Source organism: Sciurus vulgaris, assembly GCF_902686455.1.
Source record: "Sciurus vulgaris genome assembly, chromosome: 7".
Taxonomy (NCBI): domain Eukaryota; kingdom Metazoa; phylum Chordata; class Mammalia; order Rodentia; family Sciuridae; genus Sciurus; species Sciurus vulgaris.
In genome coordinates, this window is record NC_136467.1 from 117012742 (window position 1) to 117030290 (window position 17549).

General features: G+C 54.9%; 1 protein-coding gene across 2 annotated transcripts in view; it reads left to right on the forward strand.

Annotated features, from left to right (window-relative positions):
- Positions 1-3978: 3978 nt before the first annotated feature.
- LOC306665873 (leucine-rich repeat and fibronectin type-III domain-containing protein 2) overlaps positions 3979-17549 on the forward strand; it is a 185336-nt gene continuing 171765 nt past the window's right edge. Inside the window, exons 1-2 of one of the 2 annotated variants that reach the window (XM_079147511.1) lie at positions 3979-4282; positions 4797-5046. The gene's annotated coding sequence lies outside the window, so the exon portion shown is untranslated. Of the gene's footprint in view, positions 4283-4452; positions 5047-17549 lie in introns of those variants that run through there. The other variant, XM_079147510.1, reaches the window with a different exon arrangement.

Genomic DNA, 17549 nt, shown 5'->3' on the forward strand with positions numbered 1-17549 from the left:
ATGCATCTGTCAGTATTTCTCTTGGGCTGGAAAGCTTCGATGAAGCCATCCCTGGTCACCTTGGTCTTCTCTTTGCCTGATGTTTACTATACGCCAGGCTGCACTGGGTGCTTCGCCAGCTGGTGGCATCCAGATGGGTATTGGAGAGGTTGCTCTGTACATGGGAAGGAGCCTGGGATGTGGAATCAGAACACTTGGTTTGAAATTCAGGGCCATCAGTCCACAGCTCTAAGTTCTTGGAGCTGGAATATTACCTATTGATGACTCAGTGTCTTTGTTAAATGGGGATAATGATCTATGTCATGTGATTGTTGAGCCAAACCAATGAGGGAGCATTTGAGGATGCTCTTTATAGACTGCAAGCTGTTCTGCCAACATTGGTGTGAGCCTTTTCTCTCTCCTCCTTCCTTATCTTCTATAGTATTTAGCAAAGTGCTAGGTGGCACATAGAAGATGCTCAGTAAAGTCTTCTCTGATGACAGATCATGAGGACCCCGGATCATGGTCTGATCCTTTGGTGCTTCAGGAACCCACCAGCTGGCAGACCTGGCACTGGAGCAAGAAGCTGTGATGGGAGCCCACTGGGCTTGGGGGAAGGATGGAGGTAAACAGAGGGCTGGGTAAACTGGATTTAGAAAACAAACTCTAAACATCTACAGCTAATGGCTGTAGGTGGTGTTAGTCATTCCGTTAGGAATTTGGGAATACATATGCATACTAATAGGAATTTATTTTGGCTGCTTCTTACTCCAGCATCTGGGAAGGGAAGAGTAGTTGAGGAGGATGTGGAAGTTACAGACCACATTCCACGTGTTCAGAAAGTATACTCCAGCACTGGGCCCCACTTCCTGGGGATGCATTTGCCCACATTCTATAGGCCTGTGTGACCAGCTGGGGATAGGGTAGCTGTTGGTTCTGGAAAAGCTAGGTAAAGGGGATGCTAAGAATTCAACTGGCTCCCAGCTTCTAGCTCATGGAATAGACTCAGTTGACCATGTCCCGGGATCTCTCCCATTCTCTTTGTTGATGGCCACTCTTCAGGCCATGATAAGCCAAGGGAAACTGAGGTGCACAACATGTAATGCTTCCTGGGATTACAAACTGCACCCCTCTTTGATGGAACAGGTTTAATGGTCCCCATCCTGGGACTCCATGACCTCAGACACCAGGCTCCATCCTGCTATCTAACCTGAAGCCCTCACTTTGTTTTGAGCTGATTCCTTCTCTTTCTACTACTTCGTGGATACAGCAAAGAGAAGTACAGCTCCATTCTCTGCATGGGGTTCCTTCCATGGATGTCTAGGCCCAGGCTGACTCAGTCTTCTCCCCAGGCTGAGTGCCTCTCCACCTCGAGTCCCTCTTAGGAAGTCTCCTGATCAGACACAGATTCCAATTAGCCAGCAGGTATTGGGAGCCAGTCCTATGCCCAGAAGTGTGCCAGGGGACTGGTAGAGCCAGAAAGTCAGGGCTGCAGACAATGGGGTGAGGCTGCTGAGGAAAGCCCAGGAGAGTAGTTGGCCTCAAGGGATGGTGAGATCTGCCTGGGAGCAGGTGGGGCTTGACTTTCCTTCACACCGGAGTTTTAGAGTCATACTGAAGGTAGAGGGTGACATTGGTGTGCAGCCTGGAGCCTGAGGCATAGGCATGCTCTACCCCCGGCGACAGTAGGAGGGAGTGGAAACATCCTCAGGCTTCTGCGGGGAGCTCTCTGGGAAACCATTTATCAACCCTGCACTTCAGTCCTTGACTCCAAAAACGAAACAAAGATGTCTGTTCAAAGACCCTTAAAAATGTTCATACCCTTAACCCAGCGATTCCACTTCAGGGCAAAAGCCTGAGTAAAGAAATAGGAATGCGTTAGGTACAAAGACGTTCACCACGGGGTTATTTAGAAGAATGAAAATGCAGGGGAATCCAAATGCCACCATGAGGATGTCTCCTGCGCAGTGTTCTTCTCTCATACAGAATCGTGGTATCACCTTGTAAAGCCCTGCTTCATTTTTGTAGTAAGTAACCAGTGCAAGCAGCCAGGTGCCATGTTAGTGTCCCTACCCAGCCCTCTGAGCGTGCTCAAGGGAACAAGAAATCCACCATCATTCGCCTTTCCATGATCTAAGTATGGATTATTTTCTGGGGATTTTTCATGCTAGAGGGGCTGCAGACTGGTTTTCTCTTGGCCTCCCAAGATACATCTGGGATCCTATCCATCTGCCAGGGCTGCTCAAAAGTCATTAGAACTGGAAAGGGTCTTACAAAGCATACCTTTTAAGGGGAAAGGACTTGTCATAATCACCATTTCTTCTGAAGTCATGGCAAGCTCCCCCAGGCCACCTGATTCCTAGCCCAGTGCTCAGCAAGGGCAATCTCTGAATCACCCATGATCCAGGTCTGGCTCTGCAAAGACTATCCACATTTCCTTCTCTGACCTGGCAAAACTTTCCGATAGGGTATGGGGGTTTATGTTGGAGCAGGGATTGGGCCATCCTTCCCATGCCCCGCCCCTTCCCCACACTTTTTTTCCCTTTCCCAGAACAGTTCCATTTCTGCTCCGGTGGTCCCCTGGTCCTATTTCTGCCACTCCACTCCGGTCCTCTCATGGAGGGCTGTGAGGCACAGAAGTAGCCTAACTTGCTGCCCCTACTCCTTGGGGGAATTCAGAGATGAGCTTGGGCTGTAGCTCCTACATCCATGCCTTTCCTCTTCCCAGGAGTCCCCACCCATAGTATTGGAGCGAGGAGGAAGCGCCCTCCTCCATTCCCACCTCCTGCTCCTTCTGCCTTTCTCCTTCTTCCTCCCTTCACGTGTCCTCCCCACACCTTCTACTTCTACTCCTTTCTTCTTCCTCTCCTTCTTATTTTTCTTCTCTTCCTCTATTCCCCACACTTACTGTGCCTCTCTTTCCCTGAGTTAGCTTCCTTCTCCCCACCCTACTACACCTTGAGCTTCCTCCTGGCCACATCCTTCTCCTCACAGGCTCTCCAAAATCTCAGCAGGGAGGGTTTGTCTTCAAAGGTCTGTAGCACTCCAGTGTGGCAGCTTCCCTGGTATGTGTGGGGAGGGTGCTCAGCGCTCAGCACGTGGTAATTAGCTGCCTGGGCTTCCACTTATATGCACCCATCCATGTGCCTAGACAAGAGACTGGGTCTTAGGTTACAGAAATCCAGCTGAGCCAGTCCTGTGCTGCAGAGACTCATCCACATGCCACATGTGCCTCCCTGTGGGTAACTGGGACAGGTGCATGGGGTGTTGGCCACCAGGAAAGAAGTAATGGATGGAGATATTCTCCCTGCCCCTGGATGCATCAGCTGGAGACCAGTAGGACTTGACAACTGATTTCCTTCAGTGGGAAAGGTACACGTGCCTCTCCAGGAACCCAGGAAGGCAGAGCCCAGTTCTGCCTTCCCCAAGAACTGGTTGTTACTATCCCAGTGGGCTGAGAGTATAATCAAGGATGAAGAGACCCTGGCCACCCTCTGGCCTTTTGAATCCAAACCCGCTATCTGCTTTGAGTAAGGATGCCACTATCTACCAAGTGCCTTGAGCAAGTCGCGTTGTTCTGAGTCTTCTTCCTCCTTATGTCAAATGGGGGTTGCTGGGAAGATCAAACAAGCTAAGAGTTGTAAAGATTCGCGATCCTGTTAAACACCACGGATTCTTGTAATATTCACGAAAAGTCCAAGTGAGTGTGCGTGCACCAGACGCTGGCTTTTCGTAGGTTCCTCGCTAGGGTGCGGACTCAGAGCGGGGCTCCAGGGCTGGGTGGGCGCGATCCTCCCAGCCCCCAACCTCGGCCGAGGGCCGGCGCGGTCGGCTTTTCCTCCGGCAGGCGGCGGGCTGACGGCTGCACAGCGCGCGCCGCACGTGAGGCGGCAGCACCGGCGCCGGCTGCAGCCGCGCGGCCCGGGCCGCCTGGGTCGCCTTGCGCAGGGGCTGCCCGCGTCACCCGGCCGCTGAGCCCGCCCTCCGGGTTCCGGGGCTAGCGGCCCACCAGTTCGTCGCTTTCTTCGGCCGCGGCCCCAGGCCATTCCCTCCGGTCCGTGCGGGCCCAGCCAGTTGCCTTCACCGTCCCTGCGCCACCCTGCCAGGACTGTGAATCCCTAGGGTTTCCTGGGCCGTGTCGGTCCATGCGGAAGCGAGTGCTCTCCGCGGCTGGCGAGGTGGCGAGCAGGGAGGCTGATTCCGGGCTCCTGCAGCTCCGCCGGCCGCCACTGGGGGCTGCCTAGTCGGCGAACCCGGCGGGGACGGTGCGCACGGCCGCCGGGCTCCCGGTCGCCTTCGGCCGGTAGGCTTTCTCCACTGCTGGCCCTGCGCTGCCTCCGCAGCCGCCAGCCCAGCTCCCTTCCGGATCTGTGCGTGTGATCGTTCAGTGAGTGAGTGAGTGAGTGAGTGAGTGTGTGTGTGTGTGTGTGTGTGTGTGTGTGTGTGTGTATGAGAGACTGGGTACGCGCGTGTGCGCGCACGCGTGGGGGGCAGTGTGCATGCGGGGAGTGCGGGGGAGTGTGTTTGTGTGTGTGCGTGTGGGTGTGAGTGCCTGGCTCCTTCTCGCTGACACACACACACGCGCGCGCACACACACTGTCACTCACACACACACACACACACACACACACACACACACACACACACAAACACACACACCCCGGCAGGCTCGTCTGAACTTGAAGATACCCCACATTCCAAGATGCCCGAGGTTCCTGGGAATGCCTAGGGTTCTTCGATCCGGAAAATCCTACCGGGCATCTTCCTAGGAAGGAATTATCTTTTCTTTCCCTTTTTTCCCCCCCTAAACCTGGAAGAGAAGAGAACAAGTTGTGCTCCCCCCACCCTTCTTCTTGCTAAATGCCATGGATATAACTGAATAAGCCGCTCAGGGCTCTCCCCGCGTGGACGTCGGAGGCCACCATCTGCCTGCATTCGCCGGAGCCGGAGGTTTAGCTCGAGCCTGTCTCGGGCGGGGAAGGATGTGTGGCCGAGCCGGGGAGCCCGAGCGCCCCGCGGAGCCGGCCTCGGAGCCTCCCAGCCGAGGGTAGATGCTGCCTTGCCCAGGTGAGTGGTCGCCGCCGCTGCGTCTCTGTGATCTGGGGTGTTCGCGGGAGCTGGGCGCCGGGCTGAACGCACCCGAGGGAACGGGGAACTTTGCATCCCTTTCTTTCTCACTTGAGGACTTCCCTCATCCTGGATACTCGTGCGGGCACCCCCTTCTTTTTTTCACCCATCCGTATCGCGAGAGGTTTCCTTTCCTTTCCTGTTTTTCGATAGTGGGGGTGAAACTGCCGGGGAGCGAGGAGAGTGGGTCGGTGTGAAGCCGGGAGCGGGAGGGAGAGACCGGGAGCCGCGGGCAAATGGAACCGTTGAAAGCAGCAGGAGAACTTTGCCGCCAGACCACTCTGTTGCATCTCCGCACATGCGAGGCCTGACGAGAGCCATTGCTGGGGTCTGGGTGGGGGCGCGGGGACTCCAGAGCTCGGTCACTGGGTAGGGTGCAGTAGATCGAAGTGCTGAGGGGTTGATGCAGCGCTGATGGAGCGGAGAAAGGCATGGTTGCAGTTTGGGGAGGCAGGTAGGGCAGGCACAGGGACCCTATCCTGGCTTGGGTTGAATGCAGGGAGATGGGGGGAACGTGCATGTGCAGCTTGGGGCATCGGAGTGGCATGATGAAGCAATATGGAAACTGGCACTAGCCGTGCCCTGGTTGGTAGGTCTGACTCCCACCCAGCCCTGCCCTGGTTCTAAGGTTGGAAGGGGAAGGGAAGAGGAAGAGCCCTGGACAGCATCGGGAAGATAGACTGTGTCTTGCTCTGCACAGACCTTGGAGGGAGTGTCTTGCCCATCTTCCTGTCAGCCCAGTACAAAGGACAGAGGCAGTGAGTTCCAGGGAGAGCAGCAGGAAAGCCAGAACTGGAGAGAGAGAGAGAGAGAGAGAGAGAGAGAGAGAGAGAGAGAGAGAGAGAGAGAGAGAGAGAGAGAAGAGGGAGCTTCAGCAGAGACCGCAGAGAGACTGAGCCAGAACAATCCAAGTGCACCCAGAGTCAGGGGCAGACAGACAGACAGACACCTACAGGAGAGGGCGCTTGTCTGAGCCTGTGCTCTGAGCTGGAGTTACTAGCAGGGCTGTAGATGCTGACCCTCTGCCCTGCCCACGATGAAGTGTTTGTGCGTGTGTGTCTGTGTGTGTGTATGTGAGAGAGAAAGGGGGTTGTAGCTGTGAGCTAGATGGTCCGATTGGCCTTATGGGGCTGGGGGAGGGGGCTGCTTCAGGAAACTGACCCCCGCGGCTGGGGAGGAGCAAAGCAAAGCTGGGGATGCAAGCTCCTAGGGACCAGGCAAGAGGTTCTTGATGGGTTCCTGTATTTGGGTGGGGGCTAATTTGGAACTTGTGGCGAGCCAGCCCAGGCAGGAATGACGGGGGAACTGGGAGCAAGTGAACTGGGTCTTGGGGCTGTGCCCTGGGCTGGTCACCACCCTCTGCAGGAGCTACATCCAGTGGTATGGAACAACCCAGAAGGCAGTGGGACTTGCTCCTGGGGTCCCTTAGGGCCTGCAGGGGGTCAGGGTCGTGCAGGGAGGACAGGAAGCTCCCAAAGGCCTGTGCTTGGAGCCATCAGCCTCCAAGCATCAAGACAGCTGCGGCCCTTCTGCTGACTCTGGAATGTTGTCTTTCCTTTGTGCCGGGGGCTGGGAGTGCAAGGTTCACCGCTCCTCCAGGCTGCCTCTCATGCTTCCTCTCAGGCCCCCTGCCCAGCCCTCAACTTAGAGTTTCTGGTCTAATTCCTGCCCAGGAATGTAATTACCTATCTTCCTGTCCTCACCCTGGGGAATGCAAACAGCAAACTTGGCAGTTCTCTTCCAGCCTCTGGCGGTGCCTCTCAGGAGGTCGCTCCCAGCTGCCTCTCTGGCAGGCAGGACTGGGTGCCTGCCGGTGGCTGGAGGGAAGCTGGGATTCAGGCTCCTTTCTCTGAAATGCCAGTTCTTATCTCAGGCCCAGAAATGTGAGAAGTTAGGGAGTCTGGTCCGAGGGAGGGTGAGCAGGAAGCTTCCAGAAGGCCAGGCTGAGGAGAAGAAGGAGATGGATAAGGATGGGAGATGCGGTTGGTGTGGGTCACGGATACTGGAGAACCAGGCAGCTTTCTGACCTCTCAGGCCTTGGTATGGCTAATGGCGGAACCTCTTTTCTTATCCGCACTCCAGGTAAAATCAAGGATTCAGGGGTGCTGGCCTCCAAGTGCCAGCTTGCCAAGCCTCTGCAGCCTGCTGGGTGGAGCAGGCCTGCTCTTTTGTTATCGTTGGGGGGCGTGTGGAGAGGCTTCCAAGCTCCTGGCCAGGCTTCTGTCTACTCAGAGACAGTTGAGAGGCGAAGTTGGAATTAGAATTATTTTCAGAAACTTCCCGGTCCTAAGGTGGAGCTGAGCACAATGGTTGACATCGAGGGAGTCACAGTCTGATGGGGGACGTTCTAAACTGAAAGCAGAGACCTCAAGTACAAAACCACCTGAGCTGGCTACCTGGACTTTGACTCTAAACAAGAGCAATAACAGTTTGGGTGTTTTGTGATTTTTCTTTGGCAGAGGTGGAGTTTTAGTACACAAATTATTTGAAGGGCTAGTATTATCATATGAAGGAACAAAACTTAAATGTAGAGGGTCTGGGTTCAAATCCTGACTCTGCCTCATCTTTGTTAGCACTTGAGCCTCCGTGTTATCATCTGGTGAAATAAAACAGTGGCAAGTGCCCTACAGATGTGTTATGGCCAGATGTTTTCCTGGCAGACCCCACACCCCTTCTCAGAAATGAGGGAGTTTTCAGTGGTAGGGGTGGTTAGGAGACAGGGGGAGGCCTTCAGAGGCATGGTGGCTATTGCCCTTGCTCAGGAGGGTTCAGTGCCACTGCTAATGAGCTGATCGTTGAAAGACTCCAGGAAGCCCTCCAGAAAACTTGAGAATTGATAGTGGGGAAGTAAATTTCACCTCTGGGGCTTGCACATCTGCTTCTCTCCCTATCTTTGTTCACTTTGGGGTCTTGTGACTCAGGAATCAGAGGCTCTGTATTTTACAAGTCATTTGTTACCCTTCCCTGTCTGAGGTTTGAAATATCCCTGAGAACCGACCTCTGCCCTCTCTTTCTTAATTCTGTCTCCCTCTCCTCCAGGGATGACCTCACAGAGAAGGAAGGCCTCAGGCCAGGCCATGTGAATGGACGCAGTCCTCCTGGAGTCTGGGAAGGGCTTGTTATTGGGCCAGGGTCCAGTCTGCAGAGCTGGGCACACTCAAGTCTGAGAGAGGGCTCAGACCCAGACATGTATTTAGCAGATGTACTAACAGGCCAATCAGGACAGGGGAGAAGGTGGTCTAGCCTTAAGAGGTAGGCCTACAAGAAAGGCATTTTCCAGGGATCAGGTCTAAAGGTAGCATGGGGAGGGAAGCCCTGTCCAGCCTGCCCAGGTGAGGGTAATCAGGGTGTCTCTAGAGGAGCTGAGGGTTACAGGAACAGCAACAGCCCATCAAAGCTAACTGAAGGCACATTTTATTTTCTCTTAAATTCTTAGAGGTCAATGAGAATATGGGGCGTTCAGAGATATGGGGACACTGAGAAGTAGGATGGAGATTCTGAGAGATTTCTTAGGCTATCAGCCTCTTCAGTTTCTTATGTGCCAGACAGAGTACTAAGGGCTTCTCATTACTATCTGAGAGAAGGCTCATGATCCTGTGAGATCATCTGTTAGTATCTCTACTTTACAGATGAGAAAACTGAGGTTAGAGAAGTTGGGTGCCTCGTAAGTGGCAGAGTTGGCACCCAGTTCCCATGTCCTCCTGACTTCAAAGCCCACCCTCTTAACTCTGCACTACCATTCCCCGCCCCGAGGTGAGGAAGGGTAGGCACCATGGGTGGGCACCTCTACACCCCTGCTGGCCTTGTGCCCTGGTGAAGGTGACTTCAGAGCTTCTCCTCTTCCATCCGAGACCCTGGCCCAGCTTAGCTTTCCTTGCGGGTTTAAAAACACACGTTGACACAGTGAGGACCGCTCCTCTGAGCTGTGAGCAGGACAGGGCGGTGGGGTGACAGTGGACTTCCTCCTGTCAGGGCAAGCCACTCTGCCTCCTGGGTGAATAGGGTAGGAGACCAACCCTCGTCCTCCAAGGCCTGGTTTGCCTTTCAAGGCCCCCTCCCGCTCCCCAGGTTGTAAGGACGGAGCAGCAGAGTGTGTGAATGCACTTCAGAAGACCCTTCCTAGCTTGGGCTTGGGTCTGTGACTCCTTTCTCATTGAGACTAAGTCATCAAAATGTCAAAGGTAGAAATACCCAGGCCTGGGGCGTGAAAGGTGGGCATGGAAGGATGGGTTTTACACTAGATTGTGGTTGATCAATAAGATCACAGGCCAGGCAGGTGGGCACCATGCCTGCTGCAAAGGGTGATGAGATGACAGCGGGCCTGCAGAGAAGGGACAGTGTGGTCCAGAGAGTTGGGGTTGGTGACAGGCAGCTAGGAAAGGACATGATGGCACATGCTTCACTGACTTCTGAAATCAAGCAGCTGTCACTGAAGGGAAAGTGCACAGGCGTGGGCACAGGGCATTTTCCTTGGGCCAGTGTTTCTCCATCGCTTTTTCATTATTACTCCCTGGCAGGAGGCTGTTTAGACACTGTTTCCTGATTGTGCCTCCCGGGAGGTCTTAGCACCACAGATAGACTGTATATCTCTTTCTGTACTGTGCATTTATCTGAGCCTCATACATCAAAAGATGTGTTTTTGTTCATTTCTTTTTTGCCTCCCCACCAAAACCCAAATTTTGCCCCCTTGGGGGCGATATTGCCCCCCACTGAGAATGCCTGCCCTGGGGCCAACAGAAGGAGAAGAGGTGGATTAAAGCCCAGGGAGAAGCCAGGAGGTGACTTGCGGGCAGATTTCTGGCTCCTTCCTGGCCCGGTGTGGATTGTGGAGCAACAGCCTCAGCCTCACCTGGGAGCCGGTCAGGGATGCGAAAACCCCACTCCAGGCTTCCTGAGTAGGTATCTCCATTTTAGAGGGAAGGGGTGGGGCAACCAGGTTGGATGCACTGCCCCAGAACTCAAGGCTACTCTTTGATCAGAAGGTCAAAGGAAAAGAGTTGAGAAGCCAAAGGCCAGAAATAACTTGGGTCACCTGACTCTTAAAGTTATTGAGCCCAAATGCACAAAGAAAGTTGAAGTGACCACATGGTCTACAGGTGCCCTGCTATGGCCGACCACGTTTGCCTTGTCAGTGAAGGCTGTTCAGAGGAGCTGGAGTCCTCAATGGAGACCCAAGCCTGAGGCCCTGCTTCCAAGCAGTGGAAAGGCAGAGCATCTTTAATTTGGACATAACTGGGACTGCTTCCTGGAATCTCCCCAAGGATCAAGGGCCGTGGGGGTCAGACCAGCCTGCGGGACAGATTGGAACGGTAGAGACTAAACTGTGTCAAAGAGGATTAAGGGACAAAACTATTTCCTGTAATTTATCAGCCTTCTTGGGATAGCCTGTGATACAGCCCAGCCTCCTTGGTGGCCATCCTTCTATAACTGGACAACCCCGAAACAGGGAGGCTGCGCAGTTCCAAAGTGGGACTCTTCGGGGCTCCGTGTGTTTACGGTTGGCATGTCCTCCGTGTTGGCATGTCCTGCATGAATTCATCCCCTGCAGGGCTGCACTGGAGTTGAGGACACAAGACAGAAGCAAAAAGCCAGCCGAGGGTCCCTCTGTCTTCTCCCTCCGCACATCTCTTCCTCACTCCTTCCCCAAAATGTGTGACACACTGTCACTCAGTCTGTAGGATCTAGAGAAGTTTGGGGAGTGAACTAGATTCAGGCTGTGACTTGAATTTTGGGGGTCCTGGGAGTGACTGCAATGAGGTTGAAAGCATGGTTGACTTTCTGAACCCCTGGAGGCCCTTAGACATGACCCCAAAGGACAGCAGGACGAGGCTCTGTCATCCTAAAAAGATGTCAGAGATTCCCGGATAGGCAAAGTTGATCCCTTAACTCAACATCCCCTGTAATGAAGCCATGATTATATCCAGAAAGGTCTTGGGTGGGAAGGGAGGGAGGATGATGGTGACCTGGGGTCATGAAGTAAAAGGTTAAAGGTCTTCTACAGGTAAAAACCCTGGGGGCTGGTCATGGAGTACTCTCTGGGGTACAGGGAAAGCTGGAAAGAGCTCTTCCAACTCTGCTGGCCATTAATGAGTGACATTGGCAACCCCTCTCCCCTCCCGAGCACTCTGGTAGAGCAGGGTCTGCCACTCTCCAGTTCAGGCCCTGGGCCTTTGGTTCATGAGTTTAGAAGCCAGCCTCAGAGCAAAGAGACATCTGCTGAGCTGCCTGCGTCCTGGAAGGACTCTGCCGGGGACCTGAGCTTTCCTTCTTCCTCTTTGGCAGGCACCACTGATCTGGCGCTTCCCCCTGCTTGAAGTCCCAACTACTCAGTGACCAAACTCTGAGACAGGGTCCAGTTTCGAATGCACAGGATCCAGGGTAGCAGTCTGGATGGGAGCATGTCCCACCTCCCCACATGCATGTGCAAATACACACTCATGCTCCAACCCATGCACCCTTGGTTCTACATGCCTCCACATACCTTCACACACACATCCACAAGACAGGCCCAAGCACGCACACTCACATACATGCGGCCACACCTGCGTATGCGAGGACGTGCTCCCACATAGCCACTGGCGCACACTCACACATGCACGCACACTTATGTACACACTCCCTTTGTGTGCGGCCTCTGCCTCTCCCTCAAAGACATGGCCGCATGCTGTCCATCCCTCCTAAGGTGCTGCCCACTCTACCAAGAGCACTTCTGCCATCCCACAGCCTCGCAGGTGCTCAGTAGGGCAGGGCTTTCTCTCTGTGGCTGAGGAAACTGACTCAGATTTGAGTGAGGCCAGGTAAGTAGCAGGGCCAGGATGAGAACCCAGAGCTCTGGTCCCCTCGCTCCAGAGCACGGCACCTCTGCTGGGCAGAACAACTGTGGGAAACAGGAAGGGCCTATTTTGTCCCTAGGTGAGTGACGGGAACCACACTGGGGTGGAGCTGGCCCTGGTGCCCTCTGTGCTTCTGGGCCGGGACCCAGGTGCATTCCTCATCTTGCTTGGTGGGGTCTGCTCCCTTCCTCCTTTCCTTCCCGCCTGCCTTCCTTCCTTCCTGGCCCGCAGGCTGCTGGGAGCATCTATTCATGTCACATTCCAGCAGCTGGGAAGTGCCAGCCTCGGTCAGCCCCACAGGCACCCACTCCAGCCTAGTTCTGCCTCGTCTTCACCCTGGGAAGTCCAGAGAGACCTGGCACCTCTGTGCTGGGTCAGGGCGAGCGTCCTCGTTGCCGCTTCTCTTGGCGCTCATCAGGGATCCAGCTCCGCTCCTCACAGGCGGGCATTCTTGTGGCCTCAGCCTGCCCCTCCTCTCGAGGTCTGCATTTTGGCGCTGCTGCGGGATGAGGTTCCCTTTTACTGGCGTGGAAGCACCTCCCCCACTTCTGCAAGCCTTAAAGTCTGGGGGGCCTGAGAGTTTAAGATGCTGCGGTCAATCGAGCCCGTCCTCTTTCACTCAGCCCTTCTGTGACTCGATGGCCACTGGTCCTCTCCTGTTCAGTCTAACTCACCGAGCAATTATGGAATGCCTACTGTGTGCCCCCAGCAGGTCAGGTGCTGCCAAGATGAATCATCTCCCAGCTCATGCAGCCTTAGTCTCATTGACAATTGGATTTATCTTCTGCACTTTTTATAGCCTTGTCTATGGATGGACTTGTCAGAGTTGGTGGTGAAGTTTTCTGTTTTTCATTGGTTTCTCATAACTTCCCTCATCTGCATGCTTATGAGTGTGTGTACGTGTGTTTATTTGCTCAGAACCCAGCCAGAGGTCACACACGATGAACTGCTTGACGTAAAGCGGACGGCGGTGGCGGTGGTGGGTAATGATGCTGATGGGGTGCTGGGGGGACCACTGAAGAGACAGACTCTCAACCTGCTGCTCCAGGCCCCTCCCGATGGGGTGCTGGGGGGACCACTGAAGAGACAGACTCTCAACCTGCTGCTCCAGGCCCCTCCCCCCACCCAGCACTAATCTGACATCTGACCCTCACACCCAGATAGAAACTGAAGGGATGAAGAGATTGGGGCCGTTGTCCCAATTTAGGGGCAGCTGTCCCCAAAGGAACCATTTAATCTTCCTCCTGGCTTGGGTACTTGCGTCATAAGGACTGAGCTGGGGAAGAAGGAGGGCTGAGGGAGAGACCTTAGAATAGACATGAATCCTGGACTCTGTGTCTGGAGTCACAGCTTCTAAGCAGGGACAAAGGAGGGCCATCATACTGGGGCAGGACACTGCCCCAGTCTGTAGAGGGACCAGTCCCAGTCAGACGTGGGACCTCTGGCCAGAGGCCGTGCTTGTATTCCCAGAGTAATTGCAAATGGTCAAGCAGGTTCCTCATGCTGGAGAAGTCTTCCTGTGACGCCGTCAGGCCTTCCCTTGTCCTTGGGAAACTTATGTCTAATAACAAAGAGGGAACACTCATGGCCCATTATTAGGGGCCACGAAGGCACAAAATATGTGGAGGCAGCATCCTTCTGGGGGGGTGTGGGTAACAGGGTCCCCATATCTAGGGCCACCACGGTGTTCTCTTTCCCTGGTGGTGTGAGCTTGCACAGCTGACTGTCTCTTGGTTTCCTCATCTGCAAAATGGGGATAATAATAGTTCTCCTAGGGTTGCCAGAGAATTAAATGAATGACTGTAAGTGAAGCGCTTGGCGCGGTGCCTGGCCCCTGCTGAGCGCTGAGTGGGAACCAGCAGCAGCGGTGGTGGAAGGAGCAGGGCTGTTTTCCAAAGCGCGGAGGGGCCCACGGTGCACTCACTGAGGTACACAGCAGCTGGGACGTTTCCCAGTGTGCACCACGGTCTCATTTGCCCTTTCTACCAAGCCTACCAGGCAGACCAGACAGACCCAGGTCATGAAGCCGTTTCCCCCTCATGGGGTTTCCCATCAGACTTTACAACCACACGTTCAGCCCAGGGGTTATGGGAGTTTTGGAGCAGAGGGCATCGGGTGATAATGGCTGATGGGGTCAGGACTGGACTGGGAAAATAAGGCCCAGTGCGGGAGGAAGTCCACAACACATCCAGGCCTGGTAGGGTCTGCATGGCATGGTCAGGAAAGGGCAGGCTGCTGTGTCTACATCGCATGGCACCTCAGGGGTGAACCTGGTGGCAGGGTCACAGGACATGCGTATTGAGAGCCTTGGGAAACTGTTATGAATGCCCTGGGAGGGGCTATGATAATGGTACCCACCTCCTGGGACTGTCCAATGTGTGCTGGGGGAGGGGCTGAGAAGGAGCACTGAGCAAGCGCAGTAGGGTGGAAGCTGGGCTGGGGGCCTCAGGTGGTTCAGCCTGGCCTGGAAGACGTATCCTTTGGGACAGGATTCCTGCCCCCTCCCTCAGCTCCCTGTCCCGGGGGTGCTGCTCTGGTGGTGGCGGAGAGGGTTCCTGGGGCTTTGGGTTTGAAGGAGCTGGGAAAGCATTTGGGACAAGGGAATGGCCTTGGACCTTGAACTCATTCCCAGCAGAGGGACTGAGGACCTCCAGGGGGAGAAACCAGACCAGGGGAGGGGATGCTTGTGGGCTGGGGTTTCAGGACCTCCTGGGAAGATGGGTGCAGGGGTCAGCGACCAGGGAGAGAGGCAGGGCGAGGGTGGAGGTGCTACCAGGGAAGCTGAGGGGTGGGCAGTGAAAGCCAGAATGGGACCCGCTGGAGCACAGGGGGCCCCAACTCAGGCCTTCCCAGGGGTAGCAGCCTGGCCCCAGCCCACGCACCACGGCCTGCTCCACAAATCTCAGGCCGTGTAAATCCCGTGTCTAATTAGGGAGGCACGGCAGGTACAGCAGCTTCTGGACTGAAAAAAAAAAAAAACAAAAAAAAACCAAACCCAGCCCTGGGAGGGGCGAGGAAGACCCAGCAATGAATCATGAGTGGCAGAGCGGCCAGCAGGTGGCCGGCCCGGCTGGGCGTGAGTTATCCGGGCCGGCCACCCTGCCGCCTGCCGCTCTGCAGCACAGGGTTGCTGTTTACCGTCTCTTGGTTTTTAAATTACAGAAGCGCATCGATTCCTGCTCGCTCAGTTCAGCCCTTGCGCTGGTCCCCATCTCGCTCGGCCTGCCTCTTCCTCCGTCTGTCCCGTCCCTCTCTGGATCGGGCTTGATTGCAGGGTATTCTCCCCCCCTGCATGGTGCTCCCCAAGGCATTCCGTTCACGCGGCGCTGTATTTACGAGGGTTCACAGTCCGGTGCTCCCTTCCCGGTGCGCCGCACTGTCTCCATCGGAAAGCTCTGCGACCACCTGGCTTATCTCCTCTGGACCCCATGACAGTGAGGAAGTAGGGCAGGCAGACTTGTCTCCATTTAAACACGCGGACAGCAGCACTCAGAGAGGCTAATGGAATGACCAGGTCGTGCTTGGATTATATTATATTGTACCATAATAAGAATGGCTCTGGGTGTTGAATGCCTGGCACCGTCCTGGGTAAGCTTTATGCAATCATTCTTAGCCTCGCATTCATTCTGTGTGGTGAGTACTGTTATTAGTACCATTCACAGGGGAGAAAGTGGAGGCCCAGAGTGGTTAAGTAGCTTGCCTAGGGTCACACAGCTAGTAAGAGGGCAGAGCTTGGATTCCAACCCAAGTTAGCTGGCTCCTTAGCCCATACTCTTAGGAATGTTCCATGCTGTCACATTCAGATCATGAGTCCTGCTGGGGGGAGGGTTCAGACCCGGTGGGATGGCTTCACAGAGATAATGGAGAGGCTACCCGTTCTCACACACTTTCACTGCACCAAGGGAACGACCTGGGGAACCTGGTAGCCTCAGGAAATGTGGCCTTGGGAGCTAAGGGCCATGTTTCTCTGCCCCCATATCCTCAGGTGACTGGGATCCCATGTTGCCCCCAGCCGGGGCAGAGGGCAGAGGCAGACTAGCGGCTGTGGGACCCCTGATGTGTGGCACAGTGACTGTTCTTCCTCTTCCTTTCCCGTACCAGGGAGGGCTGCCGTCCTGACCCCTGCACCACCAGGGTCTCTTGGGACTGTTTTCTGCACTCTCTGGCCTTTGGGTTTGACGAAGCTGCCTGGGCTCAGGCCCATCCTCTGGCTGCACGGGGCTCCCAGGGCACGCGGCCAGTGGGCACTGTTGGAACCCTGCTGGGCACTGCCTGCTGCAAGCCCACCTGGGGCTCAGTGTCTGAGCAGAAGTCTGCAGGGGTCTGCACATCTGGACTTTGGTGGGCCTGCCGCAGAGAGAGCCTTTGGGTTCCTTGGGCGAGTCCCTGCCCTGTTCCTCTCCACTCTGCCCTGCCAATGCGGCCCTTAGCAAGGGAGGTGTGAAGGACAAAGTGGCCCTCACACCCCCTCCTGTGGGCTCAGGGTCCCCAGCTCACATGCCTGTGCTGCCACAAACCAGGGAGATGACTCGGAGGGTCACTTGCTCTTGGTCTTCCTGTTACTGGCGACTGTTGGTTGAGCACCCGCTGTGTGAGCAGTCAGGCATCCTGGACGTGGCCCTCAGCCTTCCGCTGAGAGCTGCGTGCTCGGGGGCAGGTCTCTTGTCTCTCGGAGCCTCAGTTCCCTTTGGTAAAAGGAGGCTAATCCCAGGACTGCACCAGAGGGCGGTTGTGAGCACTGCAAGTATTTGCACATACCATAATTTAATGCACTCTTTCTTTTTGTCTCCCGACTACCTTTGCAAAGTCGATGCAGATGTGGGCACTAAGCTCCACAGAGCAGTGAGATTACTCTCCAGGAACTGTTGTGGGCTGCCTGGAAATGAGGGAATTCCAGAGAGGCAACTCCCAAGTCAACTGGGAGGAGTCAGCCACCCGGTCCAGGTCACAGAAAACATATGGCCAAGCTGGGATTGAACCCACTGCCTGATGCCCGCCGCCCTTAACTCTACACATCTCCTAGATGCCCACGTCTGTGGGGCCCTGGCAGACTTTAGATACAGTTTTATTTCAGTCTCACAGAAACTCTGTGAATTAGGCATTCTTAGCCATTAAACCAGAGGCAACTGAGACAGAGAGAGGTAAAGTAACATGCTCAGGGTCACACAGCCAGGAAGTGGCTGGGTTGGGGTTGGAGCCCTGACTATCTGGCAGCAGTACCCCACACTCCTGACCCGTCAGCTACAACTCCCCTCTATTTTTTCCAAATTTCCTGAACATGTTCATGGTCTCATTTCTTCCTCTCAGTGGCCTGTGGAGTAGTGACTGGGCAGGTACTTTTAACTCTATAAAGAACAGAAAACTGAAGCTCAGAGAGGCTGTTTCTTAACAAAAGTCACACAGCTCATGGGGCAGAGGTGGGGGCGGGACTAGGCTTCCTCAGGGCTTCTCACTTGGTACTTCTCAGTGTTGTTAACTTGGGTGCTAAACGGGCAGGAAGCCTCCAGCCCCCTCCAGGCCATTCAGATTGATACGCCAGTGTGAGGTCTCAGTCCTCACAGAACCAATATGTGGCAGGTTGGGGGACTTTGGCTCCCATATTTCATGGAT